The sequence below is a fragment of the Tachypleus tridentatus genome, chromosome 13 (assembly GCF_004210375.1).
Source record: "Tachypleus tridentatus isolate NWPU-2018 chromosome 13, ASM421037v1, whole genome shotgun sequence".
Lineage (NCBI taxonomy): Eukaryota > Metazoa > Arthropoda > Merostomata > Xiphosura > Limulidae > Tachypleus > Tachypleus tridentatus.
The window spans coordinates 246090961-246107199 of NC_134837.1; the positions used below are offsets into that span (position 1 = coordinate 246090961).

Genomic DNA, 16239 nt, shown 5'->3' on the forward strand with positions numbered 1-16239 from the left:
TGTATGTCATTCCTCGATTATCTGCGTCATAATATAAACAGGCACGAACCAGCCTACGAGACACCGGAACAAATCACGGCGGGCTCCGATGGAAAAGTACGTTACGTAGTTTGTTATTGTTACGGCAAACTTGTGAGCGCCTTCTAGCGTTTTTCCCGGTAAAATTTTATAAACCAGTACACCATTACATATTAATATTCTGCAGCATTTCTAAATACTACTGTAAACAAACTGTGAGGCAGACCAATAGTTGCACCACCTGTAATTTATTTTATGATACTTTATTAATTACTTATACCTTATACTGCTCTGCTTGTTCTCTAAACGTAGGCTTCTTTGTTTTATAGATTTTGAATCTTAACATATTCTACAGTTGTATATCCTAACAAATTTTAAGACTTCAAATTGAAAACTTGGAAAATACAATAATCTGAATTACGGAACAAGCTTTCACATAGAATGCTGTAAAATTTGTTAAATAAAACCAGCCACCAGCTGTTACACTATTATCTGAATACGTTATAAGTTAGTGAACACGTATAGCAAAAACATTACATTTCTCCGCAACAACTGGGAAGGTTTGCTTAGTTATTCTGTTACGCACAAAGCTACACAATAAGCTATCTGTACTATACCAACCACGCGTATCAAAACCCGGTTTTTAGCGTTATGAGCCTTCAGACTTACCAATGAGTCAACTAAAAATATTAAGTGATTGTACTTTAATAGCATATTATCTTAATTACACAAAAACGCAAAGAAACAACTAGAAAATGTCGTTTTAAATTAACAGCTTCAGTATGATACATTTTTAGGTACAAGTCAATAAATATTCTAACGATATCACAATATTTTAAAAATATTTAATAAACATGCGTATAAAAAACGAACTAGGTTAGTGTCATTAAAAATATAACTTACAACTTTTGTAATAGTTACATTTTAAAACCTACTGGATATAAAATCTTTGGTCAATTTTAAATGTACGATTTTCATTGTGATTCATTATTTGTTAATGTTGCCATCTGTAAAGTTTTCGAATTTGAAGAGACCAAAGATATTAAATAATTGTGTGTGTGTGTGTGTGAATATTACATTCCATTTAATGTTCAATTTCACTGTGTGCTAAAATAATTTAAGTTCGTTTATGGTCGCAGAAATAGCCTAAGCTATATTAACTTATCACTTAACAAGTAAGTTAAAACTATTAACATAATACCACAGAATGTAAATCCAGTGTAAAAAAATTACTGAATGAACACATCATATAAAATATCAAGTCTGTTGTTTAATTATATTTAATTGTTTTTGTAACTATACACTGAGTGCATAAACTGCACGGTTACAGTGCTGATATACAACATGGTTATACAGATATCCAGTACAGAACGAAAGGTTCAGTTGACAACTACTACTGGCAACAAATCGACATTATCTTTGCAAGTCACGGCTTAAATTTCATTCAGTAAAAGTAAATATTGTACAATTGTATATATAAAGCACAAACATCTGAATATCTGTCTCTCTGTCCTTTATCTAATTGCTCCAAGGTCGCTGGACCAATCACAACTAACCTTCGTGGGACTATAGTTTGGAACAAGAATGTTAATGGAGGGGAAGGGAGATAACAACCCTGCCCCCATCACTGCTGTTAATGAGCATTTATTATATTTGACGCAAGTTAACTACATACACACGTGAAACCACTTCTTTACCCAAAAAAAGATTATTCTATTTTCTATTACACAACGTACACAAAGGTGGGAGAGTATACAACGTCTAATGTGTCTAAACGTGCGCGCTAGCATTCTCTATGGAGGAATGCAATGAAAAAATGGCCGCCACGACTGCTATATATATTAACAAACTCAGATGAAGTTTCTGCTCCTAACAGCCACAATAAGTTTGACATGAAGAGCCGTTTCTTGGGTTGTACCCACTTCCCACCTTGATTCACGACGTTTCAGCTTCTACCACCGATCGTCAATTAATTCATTATGTGAAACACTGTGGAAGGACATTAAAAAGATAGGTAACGAAGGCGAGAAACAACGCACCCAAATATCCACCACATTGGCCACTTAGTCATAATACAGTCAGTTGGCCCGGCATGACCAGGTGGGTTAAGGCGTTCGATTCGTAATCTCAGGGTCGTGGGTTCGAATCCCAGTCGCACCAAACATGGTCTCTCTTTCAGCCGTGGGGGCGTTATAATATTACAATCAATCCCACTCTTCGTTGGTGAAAGAGTAGCCCAAGAGTTGGCGGTGGGTTGTGATGAGTAGCTGCCTTCCCTCTAGTCTTACACTGCAAAATTAAGGACGGCTAGTGCAGATAGCCCTCGTGAAGCTATGCGTGAAATTCAAAAACAATACATTCAGTCACCCTTAACCTTGCATAGTGTATACCATGTTTCAACTACACCCATAGTGAGTTCTTCAAGCACATACAAAATTTTTGGTGGGTAAACAATGAACGGTATAATAACGTTACGTTACAAATCAATTAGTTGACGGGTTGGATTTTTATGTTATTTATCACAGCATTGAACCACACATTTTTTAAGTTCATAACTCGAACGACGGGTATACATTTTTTGCACTGGCGATGGCAATTTGAATTACAACGCAATTCTCACGGAAGATTGTCTAAATGAATAAACTATATAAATAAAACTTTAAAATGCACAGTTCGCTGTATCATAAATTGTTTTATTCAAAGCAGTAACACTGTCGTTCACTTCCTCTATAAACGTCTTCCAAGCCATTCCTCATACACAGGTGTTCTTCAAAACGATTTAGGAAGAAGGTTATAAAAGAATATTTGGTGACAACGAACACGACCACCCAAATCTCAGACAACTCTTCAATTAATCTGGTGCCGAAACTAGCAGAACCGGTTGCTACAGAAGATGCCAACACGTCTAAGGTAAAGTCTATTTAACATGCATGCGCTAAAGGATAAAAAGTAATCCATAGTCGTGCAAGGTATTTCAATGTGTTTTCAAACGTCTAACTGGCATGATTTTAATGGTTTTGTCACACATTAACAATCACAAAAAAAATTAAATAATATTCACATTATTTTACGAAATTATAAAAAACGTGACCTTGATATTTCACAATGAAATGTAATTAAACACATTTATTGAAACTTAAATAGATATCATGAAAAAGTTCACGTGATACACTTGTACTTGCCGCTCAAACATAACCAAAATGTACAAACTAATAGAAAAAAATTAAGTTTACGTTATTACATCAAAAACACAATAAGAAATTACAAAAACTATAGATCCCGTTGTGACACAATTCAGTAAATTCTAATAATAATTTAGGGATATGAACACTATAACCAGTAACCGGTTATTCTACTTAACTATTTTGAGAATTCAACTCATGAATAGTGTATTACACCAAAACGTTTAAAACAAACGTATTATTGTAAGTGTTATCATTCGGCAAGTTCTTTCGGTTTATTTCGAAAAAATAATGAAGTCCAGTCCATGTAGCGATAACGAATTTAATCCTTCAACACGGCCCGCTCTAATCACGTTCTCTTATGGTCACAATTTCAACAAACAAAATATTTCAAGATAAACTACGAAATTAATGTAGTCCCAATTTACACTCAAACGCTCCAGTAAAAAAAAAAGAAAAGAAAAGCAGAATAAAAACTCGTTTCTGGAACTCAATTTTTTTCGGGCACTGAAATCACTCAAAACTTAACTTTTCACTGATTCACTTTACTTGTATTTATTTATGTCATAATCGCTTTCTACTCATTATATTTGTCCAGATTATAACGTCATGCACTCTCTAGCAAACATCTAAATTAAAACATTGAAAACACAAATTACAACAGTATGCTTAAACTCAAGGCAATTAATAATTAATTCATAACTGTCTATTGCTGTTCACACTCATACTTCTGCTTAACATTATTATCATAGTCTAATGAAGGCACGATACTAAAATATAATGGCCACAGCTATATATCAATATGTTGAGGAAATACTTCAAAACTGTACTTATTTCCAGACAGGATGGACAAATGTAAGGCTATGAGAAATACTCAGAGAACCCTCCCTTGTAACTTTGTACAATTACTTTATGGTCAGATACCAAAATAATGTTGAAAGGAAAGACCAGATGCAGTCTTGTCAAAAAGTGGTAAAACAACTAATTCTAGTAGACTGGACCATCATTATATCTACGTGATACTTTAGAAGAATATGAGAAGACCTCTTAAATAAATTCAAAGAGAAGAGTAAAAATAACTTTTAGAGATGGATACTGATAGGAAATGAGATTATGTTTCCTTTAACAAACAAAAACAAATTCTTCATATTACATCAAGTCTGCATTAAAAAAATCTGAAGTGGTTTGATGAAGAAAATCTGTGGTGGTTTTACAAATTCCAATAGTGTTTAGAAATTTTGCAATTTACATTAAGAATACCTTAAACTGCTGAATTCAATTTCCAATAATCAAAAGAAAACTTATAAAGCTTAATGGAATGAAAAATGTACACGAGCCACGACAAGAAATGATAAAGGCACAATATTCTAGAAAGTTTCAGTGCAGTTCTTAAGACAATAACACACCAATAATTATATATTCCTATGTTTATCTGCCAAAGTTTTAATAAGGTCTGTGAATTAGTAGCTCAATATTGCTGACAAATCAGAATTTCATTAGACAATGAGTGCACTTGTTTATGAATGTACTGGGAATGGATTTGAAAAGTTGTTAAAGAATAATGAAGTAAAGAGCATCAGAACATAAAACACAAACAATCAGACAAGTAAATAATGTAATAAACTTCCATAAGAATTCATGCATTGTTTGGCACACTCTTTAACCTTTAAATCCTTGAAAACCAAAATCAGGGAATATCAATGAAAAAAAACAAATGTTCATGAACATCAAGGATAACCAGAGACTACAATCTGAGTATCAAAAACATTACATCAGTCAACATATAAAAATAAGCACAAAAAATGTACAGCTTATTCTCACATTTATACATGTAAAATAGAAAATACCAATAAAACTATACATCAAATGAATATCTTAATGATTGCTAGAAATGTAATTTGCAATTTATCTAAGTTATTAATAGAAGCCTGTCTCTGGTTGTTATACTAAGATATTTTGCCATCAACTGGTTAAATACAAACAAAAAAAATGACAAAAACATTATTTCAATACAAAATATGTAATAATAACAGACAGAGTAACTTTGAATACTTTTTTGCAAAACTTTCCAGTAAAAATTAACAAACCTGTACAGAAATAAAAATGTTAGGAAAAAAAAAACCTCTAAAGTTGCAGTTGACTACACAAACAAATATATGCAAAACTCTTAAGTAAAATGTGGAAAAGAGGAAAATGCTTATTTAAAACAAAAACTACCTCCAAAACGTGATGTTCCTCAGACATATGTCATACTCTGTAATACTAGATTTGCAACATCTAGTATATTAAACATATGGAGTGTAGTTTGATTTTTTTTTATTCATACTATTGTTTTTGTGATGTTTTTAAATTTTCAGATATTATTTTGCAATTCATAATAAAGTACTTAGAAATCATTATGGAGCCAGAAACTTTGTCAAAATATAAAAAAAAAACATGGAAAGTCCACAGAAAGACCTAGTTTACAAAATTTATTAGTTTTCATATTTAGACAACAAATAGAAAATAATCAGAATGAAAAACATCAGAAAGAAATTAAAAAAAAAAACATGAAGACAAAAAATAAAAATAAACAAAGAAATGTATAAAACTTAAAATGCTAAGGAAATAAATGTAAACATCTGATAAAGACTTGTACTATAAATATTTAGTATTGCACTGCATTAACAATGTTAAATGTACATTAGTTTGAAGCTTTTATTTAGCTATAGCATGTTAAATAAATGTTTTAAAGTATTAAAAATAAATAATCTCTATTAATCTAATAAATGAATCACAATTCAAAAACAAATGGTTCGCTTCTTGTTACATATATTTTACTGTAGAATGCCAGCATTAAATTTTTACTCTAACACCAAGTGGTCATAGCGTCATTCTAGGGGTAAATATTCTTCATGGTTTATGTATGTTTGATACCTGTATTTTAATTTCACTCCATTTCTTTTTTTATTCTAAATAAACTTAAATAATAAAAAAACCTCGGTAAAATATAAGCAGTGGGTAGCTAGAAAGTAATAGAATGCTTACCCTACTATTTGTTTTCACTCAGTTATCTGAATTGGATTTTACTGAATGAGTTATCCTTAAGTCAAATGCATCTTCATTTTCAAGTTTCCCACATATTTATTAAATTACACAATGTGATGTATGCAAAACTTCAGGAAAAAAAATCGAACATTAATGGACGAACACGCAAAAATAAGAACACACACTACAAACACAAATTAGACAACTTTACATTTAATAAAATTATTTTAAATATTTTCATTCATGTCTACAAAATTATTTTAAAGATATACTACCAGTTTCTTATTGCAACAAATGTAGGTTGTGTTTTTCATATAAGTTTGTAATGTTTTTAGTTAGGGGCTTTTACTGTTTATAATGTTTTAATGTTAGCAAGTAAGTTAGGTCTACCATTAGTTAGTTACACGAAACACGGAGAAGTTGTAAAACTTGTAGTCAGAAAAATAAAACTTTTGTTTTCATCACGTATAGTTCATTCTGTACAGACCAAATAAAAAAAAAAACCTTCCAAAGAAAAGAAACCATTTAAAAACTAGACAGGAGAGGGATTATTGTTAGATATAAAATTAAATAAAAAAAACTCAATTTCAAGATGACACATTTCAAACACGATCAAAAATTTGCTTGAAATGATAAAACAGTAGAAATATGATCAAGCTTGGAACATCTAGAAAGTTCTAAGTTCTAAAAGATTTGGCGTCAGAGTTGCTAGTAAACTCAAGGGTTGATTATATAAGATTCAGTAAGTAAAGTATCCAAAAGATATAAAGATAATTGGATAATCTGTAGAGTAAATCGCACTGTGCTTTTCTTAGTTTATTTTATTTTTTAGCCGTAAAGTGGTACAAGTTTATTATTTACATTAGTTTCGTGCTGTTAGCTTAATCTGTAAACGTGACCTAAAATTTCACAACGTTCAAAAACTTGACTTTGAATTATTTTCACAAGATAATGTAACATGAGCTCACCAATAAATAATCGTTACTAGAAAAACATGGAAATGACCAATGGTCTTCTGACTATTTCTTCCGTTTTCATTTCATGGCTGTATTACATTGAAACAAGCATGCACTTTTTCAAAGACAACAAAATTATGTTACATCAACTTGACGCAAAGCAAAGAATGCTATATATTTTATTGATTATCATCTCAGCTTGTTAGTATAATAACATTTTCATGTTTGTACTTCACATGAACTACTAGAGATACGAAAAAAATTAAAGTGGAATTTCTCCTGAGAAGTTATTTATTTGTATAATTAGGCTTAGGGTTAGCTAAGTGGAACTTCTACGTGTAGTAATGGAAGAAATAAAACATTCAATATCATTGGATAAACTGGATTTGCATTATTTTTTTAACTGAATAATCCATAAAGAATCCACTGAACAAAAACCGTTATGCCAGTGGTTTTGGAGCATAATTCCTAAAGTTACCAGAGAATATTTAATAAGAAAATATTTCAACCAACGAGTTTTTGTTAATCAATTTATCATCAATCTATATTAAAGCAAATATCAAAGAAAACAATTAATATTGTTGTTCATCCGTATCAGTTACAAGATTTTCTGATTTACAAAAATATGATTTTTTGCACACAATGTTATTTATTGTTAGCCATAAATTATAGAAACAACAATAAGAATCAATCGTGACGCAATTTACCCGTTTTTACATCACCTATCAACATATTTGGTACTCGACGTAATTGGTTTTGTGTACAACATTATTATTAACATCTGTAATGCTCTTTAACCCGCTTATTATTTCTATTCTCTTAAGTTTTCACCTGTAAATTATAATTTGCACTCTTGCATGTCACAAAACGCAGGTGCTATATATTCGTTACGTAATACACGTAAACAATTTTCTTTACATGCAAAACAATTCTGATAACAAAAGATAGCTTCCTCACATTTTTATTATCTAGACACCAATTTTTCCTAACAAATAATTTTTGATAAAGTGACTTTTAATAGAGAACTAATCATTAGCTTTATGTATATGTAACTGCTATACAATTGTTTATTTTTTCCTGTTGTAATTGTCTAATGGAAGATTACCTCAGCTGAGTAAGAATTTCGTGTTGTTTAAAACGTGCAGAGGCCTTGGTCAACATAAAATAAATCTTGACGAAAACTACGTAACATAAACAATGCAGTTGCTATTAAGTTAAGAGGCTCTTGTACACGTACGTCAGCAACAGAGTGAAAAACATTGAAAGTTAACCTCATTAGCCGAATATTAAAAATATATATTATTCGGAGTTTAAGTAGCTTTCAGATACCGAGTAAAGTGGCTAATGTAAAACCGTTTCTACCAATGAATCATAACACTCCGCTATTCTGCGAGAAATAACAAGCCAATTGGCAAAGGTATTTTTGAAGCGTTTGGTAATCAAGTGCTTAAGCATATATACAAACAGATGAACACAAAAAATGTGAATGCATTGTTTCCCGTGTACTGATGAAATAAGACATACTGAAGACACAACCAGTAATTTCGGGATGGTTCATAATGCTATCATTGACATTGATAAAATGTACTTTAAGTATTTATGACTCAGTTACTAGTCCACACAATAAACTTTTTTCCCAGTTATCTACAGCCAAAGCCAGAGCTGACATGTAACGGAAGACTTACTAGTCAATGTCATCGTCCCTCTCGAGACAGACACAGCAGGGGGGTTAGCCTTGCTTCGTTTCAGTATTTGTACTGCATATACACAAATACAGACAACTATGGGAGCGGCGCATTTCCTACATGCATTTCTAGAACATTTACTATGTTGCATTATAACAAATGATGTTCAAGCTTTTTGTACCAAAAATGCAAATTGACATAAATAATTACGACAAAAGCTTTTTTCCCCCTTTCGTTTAGAACTTATTTCACTTTTATTTCAGTCCTTACACGCATGGTTTACACGAGTACCTCAGTGTTTTATATATTAGAGTTTAGTAATTATTAGTATATTAACATTCAGTTTTAAGAATTATCAAATCTTACATTTACAAAATGACATATGAAACAGTATGATGCGTTTTAATGTAATATGTCTGAATGAAGCTCTATTGTGCATTACTTAAAATAGAAAGAAAATCAAGAAATGTCTTTCATTTTTCAATCAAACAATGCTAGTTCCTACATATTTTAGTAATACTTGTACACTCAGCATAACAGGTAAAAAAGCATTCACCTCTATGTTACATATAAAAGTTTTCGTTACTATTGATAAATAAAACAGCAATGCAAACATTAACATTTAAAATTTTTAATTCAAAGAACTTACAAATAAGTATAGTCCGTGCGACGATTTCACACACACATGACTAGAAACAAAAATGCTACAGACTACTAAATGAACTTTTAAAACATCACTTACCTAATTACACAAGAAGTGAAGCTCGTGATAAAATCACTAAGAGGGGATAGAACAAAGTATCCTTAAGTTTGCCTCAGGAAGAAAACAATATTTTCGTCAGCTTCTTTGATTTCTCCCGTCTACTGATCTTCAAGGTTAACTAACACTAGACAGAGATGATTATTGTAGTGTAAGATTAGTTTATTATACTACTTTACAAAAATAATCAATACAAACAAGCACTATAGTTTTACTAACACAAAAACCATACAAATGTTGTATGAATAGGGATGAATTTTGCACAGTGTTTAAATCTTAAGTACGCCTTACTGTTTTGTTACTTTTCGATGCATAATAGTTAATAAATATATTAATAAACACACATGTATAAAATTTATAAAAAAAAATTAATAGAAAAACTTTGTAATGTTGCAAGGTGAATCTAGTATAAAATCTATAAGATATATATATAGCATTATTTCTAATACTAACAATTTAGTAAACGTGCGACTTGGGCTATCAATATATTCTTGGCCTAGCGCGTTAAGGCGTGCGCTTCGTAATCTGAGGGTCGCGGGTTCGCGCCCGAGTCGCGCCAAACATGCTCGCCCTCCCAGCCGTGGGGGCGTATAATGTGACGGTCAATTCCCCTTTTCGTTGGTAAAAGAGTAGCCCAAGAGTTGGCGGTGGGTGGTGATTATCTGCCTTCCCTCTAGTCTTACACTGCTAAATTAGGGACGGCTAGCACAGATAGCCCTCGAGTAGCTTTGTGCGAAATTCCAAAACAAAAATAAACAATCAATATATTCTTACTCCGAGTGAGACAATTTTTTTTTTCTACGTGCCACCTAGACACTTATGAAACATTTTAGTTCGTAGAAGAGATGCGAGTTCCAATACCCCACCCCAAATGCAAAAAGCCCATTAATTTAATACTTCAAATACATGCGCATTCCCAACAAACGCCCTAGTTAGCAATAGTAGGTTAACCCAGATGTAGATAAATTTGTATTTGAATGCAAGTCGCTAGCGTAAATATTAAAGCAAGGCCGTATATGAAACACGTTATGATTTATTTTAGACTTGGGTAATATTTTAAAATAAACAACAACGTGATCTGCTTCCACCGAAGCGACGAAAAAGCCTTTTGTTTTCGGATCACGAGCATTACACAAACAAAATCTGATTTGGAAATAATTTAAATAAAATTGATAAAAATTAGAATTAACTTACTTATTTAGTTCAAAACAATCGACTTGTTTTTTTACAAACACTGATGATGTAAATAGTATCTAGACCAGCGGCGTATTTAAGTACGAGTTAGTGGGGGCTCAGCCCCAACACCCATTGATAATTTTACTCTGTAAAATTATATGGTATGTAGAATCCACAAAAATTATTAGTCCCTGGGCCCACACAATCTTAAATCCACCACTGGTGTACTCCGGCTGGCCTGATAAGCCATGGTATTTTACGAAAGGCCTCGTCATGTTAAAGCATATGTTACGTGCCTGACCAATTATAAAATTCTTTTTTGATTTCACTGGTAAGGTATTAGAATATTGCTGAAAAACCTATACCGAAGAAACCTTGAGACTGGCAGTGAGCCACCTGTGTTGTTTTACAATTACAGTTACTATTACTTATATTTGTTAAAGTTTAGGCCTAGATTATGCTAGTATTAGTAATAGATACGTTATATGGTAAATAGCAATAATATTATAATATATATAATACAACTGACATGCTAATTGGCACACTGTTTTATTTAGTTTTTAAAAGTTTTCCAAGCACGCCACGATTTTCAGAAATAAACTGGTACTCAACGTTGGTTAATTTCTTGCCATAATAAATTAAATAAGTACGTATTGCAATTTATAGTATTAAGAATCAGAATGCAAAGTACACTTTAGTATAAAGATCTAATAAAAAAATCAATATTCAAACGCTTAGAAAACTTAAAAACCATTTAACTTACCATCACTTTCAAAAACCACGTTTCTCTTCGAACAGCAGACTAAAAAGCAATAACGAAAGTGTTACTATTGTACTAACTAAAGTAACGGTTAATAACAATTTATATCACACACAAAAATCAACACCTAATGAAAATATAAATTAGTTCCATTCTAGTTCTTTTTATATTTTAGCTTATCTGGAACAGACCAAAAACTCAATAATTTAAAACGCATATTTCAAAACAGTTTTTCATTTTTCGAACGTCTCATATTTTGATTCAAACATTCAATAACTAAAGCCGCCTAGAAAATTCGAACATAATAAGCTCACGTTCTGCTACCCCTATAGCTAAATCGCAAATCACGTTTGTAGCCCTGTCCCTAACCATCCCCACTAAACAGTCGCATTACAACTTTAGCGCCCTCTAGCAAACGGCGAAAACCTGTTACAGCGCATGATAAGATATAAGTTCTGTCTTCGAAAGAACAAGTCACTTAAAACACCTCAGCAACATATTCATCCGACGGAAATCGAAGTTTAATGATGAGCAACAAAACGATGACTTGCTGAAAAAATGAAACGTGTGTATTCCGAAACTTTCAACATTTAAATGTTTGTTATTGTATACACATGTCAAATGTTCCTTGTTGCTGCTCTCATTTTGTTGTTCATCATTAAAAACCTCCTAATTCCAATTTAAAGCAGTGGCGAAAGATGACTTGAATCGCTCAGTCTTATAATTACATGAATTTTATTACTAAAATATATTGATTAATTTTTAAAAATAGCTTATTTCTCATATCAAACCATTTTATACTCTACTCAGAAAATAATAGTCTGTGCTTTTAAATGTTTTTACAAAAGCGAATCTTCTCTTTCACTGGCCCAGCAAGACCAGGTGGATAAGGCACTCGACTCGTATCTGAGGGTTACGGGTTCGATTCTCTGTCACATCAAACATGCTCGCCCTTTCAGCCGTGGGGTTGTTATAATGTGACGTTCAATCCCGCTGTTCGTTGGTAAAAGAGTAGCCCAAGCGTTGGCGATGGGTGATGATAACTGGCTGCCTTTCCCTCTAGTCTTACACTGTTAAATTAGGAACGGCTAACGCAGATAGCCCTCATGTAGCTTTGTTCGAAATTCAAAATAAATCAATCTCTTTCATTAATTATATTGATGCAAATATAGTATAAAATTGAACAATTATTTATCACTTAAAAATAAAAACACCATCCATGTTTTGACATTTATTTATAATAAACAGACATACAAACATAACATAAACATACAGAGGAGCCAAGTTTTACTTTCCTTGTGAGAGTCACGCGGGCCTGGCATGGCCAAGCGCGTAAGGCGTGCGACTCGTAATCCGAGGGTCGCGGGTTCGCGCCCGTGTTGCGCTAAACATGCTCGCCCTCCCAGCCGTGGGGGCGTATAATGTGACGGTCAATCCCACTATTCGTTGGTAAAAGAGTAGCCCAAGAGTTGGCGGTGGGTAGTGATGACTAGCTGCCTTCCCTCTAGTCTTACACTGCTAAATTAGGGACGGCTAGCACAGATAGCCCTCGAGTAGCTTTGTGCGAAATTCCAAAACAAACAAACTTTAGAGTCACGCTCAGTTTAGACTCAAACAATAATTACCAACTTTATTTCCGAAATATATCATGACACATGGTAGTGTATAGTGTGGTCAAACAGCCTGCAGAACACACTGAATCTTATTAACGGGTGTGATAGTTTAGCAATTTTACACTTTCTCTATTTTAAACTGCGGTAATCGAATCTATCACATATTTTCAGTGAATGTAATCTACCGAAACCTTATATCACATACCAAATCTCAAAGCGATTCTTTAGGAAATACACATGATATAAAATCTCTAATTTTTATTGAATTTCTTCTTTCCAAAAGAACCAAAAGAATTGTAACAGATAAACCTACTAAATGTTTGTGTACTGTTTTCACATTTAGTACATTGATAGATCTTACAACCTACAAATGAGTGTCAAATTTAGTCTAAATATAAAAAAAAAGTTATTTTTAAAAAATCGCTCAATTACAGACATTTTTGCGTATGCCTATGCAAAAAATCGCGTGAGTTTTCGGTTTGAACATTTTCCTACAGCTTTACCCAAGACTAAAGGCAGACAGATTTTCATTTTTTGTCATTCTAATTAAAAATGTCTGATTCAGAACGGTAAAACTTGCAAGGTGAAAGCACGTACAGACATATAAATATTGATTAGGCTAAACAAAATAGATTAGTAGTTTCTAGCTCAATTTTACAAAAGAATCATACCGAGGACGGTAATTATTTGTTATTCATTGTCAAGCTTTAAGCAGAAATTTACTAAATTTTATGAAATTTTCCAATTGAAGAACATTTAACGTCACTTTATATTAGCTTAAGCAATAAGCGTAAATAATGACGTGTGGTAGTACCAAGTGCATACGGGTCATGGCAATACCACGTCAATCTAGTTTCTATAGTGTTACAATAAAAGAAGTTCCAAACATTGTGTTATAGAGGAGAAACTACTATCTGGTTGGTTCTGTAAAGTATAGGTTAGTTTCAAATAATAGAGTTGCAATCCCAAAGCTAATTTGGTTACTATGGAGTGCTAATTTCTGACTTTCTGGGCTTTGTTGGTATGTATTGACAAAAAGTCAAGACATCTATCTAATCAAAAACACTTAGGCCGCGCATTTTATTTTACCCTGTATCACAGCCCCAGTTGAACAAGAAAAAAAGCAGTTTGGCTAATTCATGAATGAATATTTGCTGTATTGTAAAATTCTTATCAATGCTATAAGTGTAGCTACTGATTTGATTGCCAATTTTCATTTTATACCTTTAACTCGTATGCTCTGTTCTTTTCGGCCGCACCTTTCTTTCACACCTAAGGTGTTTTTGGTTAAATATAACATTGCTAATTATAACACCATAGAAAGTCACCATAACACTTACGATGGATGTGTTCGCAACCTACAATAATTTTTCTATGTAAAACTTTTTATATTTTTTGTTTTATTTAAATTAGACCTTTTGTACCTATGCATGTTATATAAGCAAGAAAACATTAACGATCAGCACGAAGAAAATTTCATACTAATTGAGCGTTTGGCACAACTATTTACAGGTTTAGTATACGGTCTTAGTCATTATGTCTTACCCAAAAAGAACACTCAGTTCAACCTTTTATTTTACATAGAAGCGAGAGTTCATTTTTACTAAATGGATGCCACTGTGATAGGTTAGCGTACTTGGACTTTCGATCCTAAGACCTTACAGTTGTCTCAGAAATAAGCTCCGTACTTTGGCCTTTTAGTTGCACTAACGTATAAGAGTGACGATCAAATATCAGTGTTTAGTCAATGTCAGCTATGAGCTTTGTCAAATAGACGCCTTCCCTCTATTCTATCAGTTCAAAATTAGGAGAACTACGAGCAAATAGCCCTGATTTAACTTAACGTGAAAACTATGGTACAAACGAACTAAATTAGTAAATGCACAACTCCATAGGTCTGAACCATATGAGACCATGCCTTTAATTAAACTGTACAACGGTGGAGTAGCTAGTGCCAAAACGTGTGTGTGTATGGGAGTAGGGCAGTTCTCTAAAACAAAATAGACTTTTGCTTTTACACAAAGAACCTGAATAATTTACCTCAATCTAAATGACCTGCTAGTTCTAAAACGAAAGTATGTAATATTCAAAGAAACAAAACCAAAGAGAGAAAGAGGAGCTTAGCTTACCTCACAGTAATAAGTTGATGAGTTGTAAATGCCTTTTCAAATAATTAATAACAAGAAGGTAGTGGGCTTACATACTTTTAAGAATATTTAGGCGATCAGTCAATTACACCAATTTCAAATGCCCGCTCCCATTCCACGCACAACACTTTCTGGCTATATTGTTGTTATAGAATGATTAGGAGGTGGAGTGTTAGCTACTTGTATCCCAGACTGAGCAATCTTTTCATTTACCACATGACGGTCAAGTACCAGAGCATTCACGGATTTGGCGCCTTTGAATAAACTGAAGAAAGTGATGATTCATGCTCATTTACTAACACAAAATTCTAGTGACTGTCTTCCAAATACATTACTGTACAAAAACGTTAAGAATAAAATTTTACTTCTTTTGGCGACATCTTGCGGTGATAACAATGACTATAAACCAACATTAAGATCTCCATACTTTTATTGTGTATTGAATAAAACTTTAGTTCCACCTTATTATAGAGGGCAAGTTTCGATTATGGATAGTATTACCTATAAGTTGTTGTTGTTTTTTCATCACTTTGTAAGATTTTGTTATCTATCAGCCCCTAAGAACCAGTATAGTTCCCCCTTTTTACAGGGGGCAAGTTTCGATTATGGATAGTATTACCTTGTGTATCCGGGATCTGTGAACTGTCCCTGGGTTTCGTTTCACACAGGTGGTAAGTTTAAATTTTCACGGGTAAGAAATAATTCGTAAATATTTGTCTCACTCAGGTACTTAATATGGAAGGGGAAACTATAATTTTGATGACATAATCATACGATGTCAACTCTCTCTGGAATGATATCCATAGCACAACGCCTTTTGGTAGAAGACAACTTCCACTGCTCAAGTGTCATCATAGGTACTGTCTTAGTTGTGCAATAAATTTTTGGTGTTTTTCAGGTTATTTGTATTCATGA

General features: G+C 32.7%; 1 protein-coding gene across 13 annotated transcripts in view; it reads right to left on the reverse strand.

The window, feature by feature from the left end:
- Positions 1-15577, reverse strand: part of LOC143240159 (uncharacterized) — a 140019-nt gene extending 124442 nt beyond the window's left edge. For 7 of the 13 annotated variants that reach the window (XR_013021600.1, XR_013021601.1, XR_013021599.1 and 4 more), the window contains exons 1-2: positions 11568-11917; positions 9611-9755 (exon numbers count right to left, since the gene is read on the reverse strand). The gene's annotated coding sequence lies outside the window, so the exon portion shown is untranslated. Of the gene's footprint in view, positions 1-9610; positions 9756-10402; positions 10423-11567; positions 11927-15306 lie in introns of those variants that run through there. The other 6 variants (XM_076482137.1, XM_076482139.1, XM_076482138.1 and 3 more) reach the window with 6 other exon arrangements.
- Positions 15578-16239: the final 662 nt, after the last annotated feature.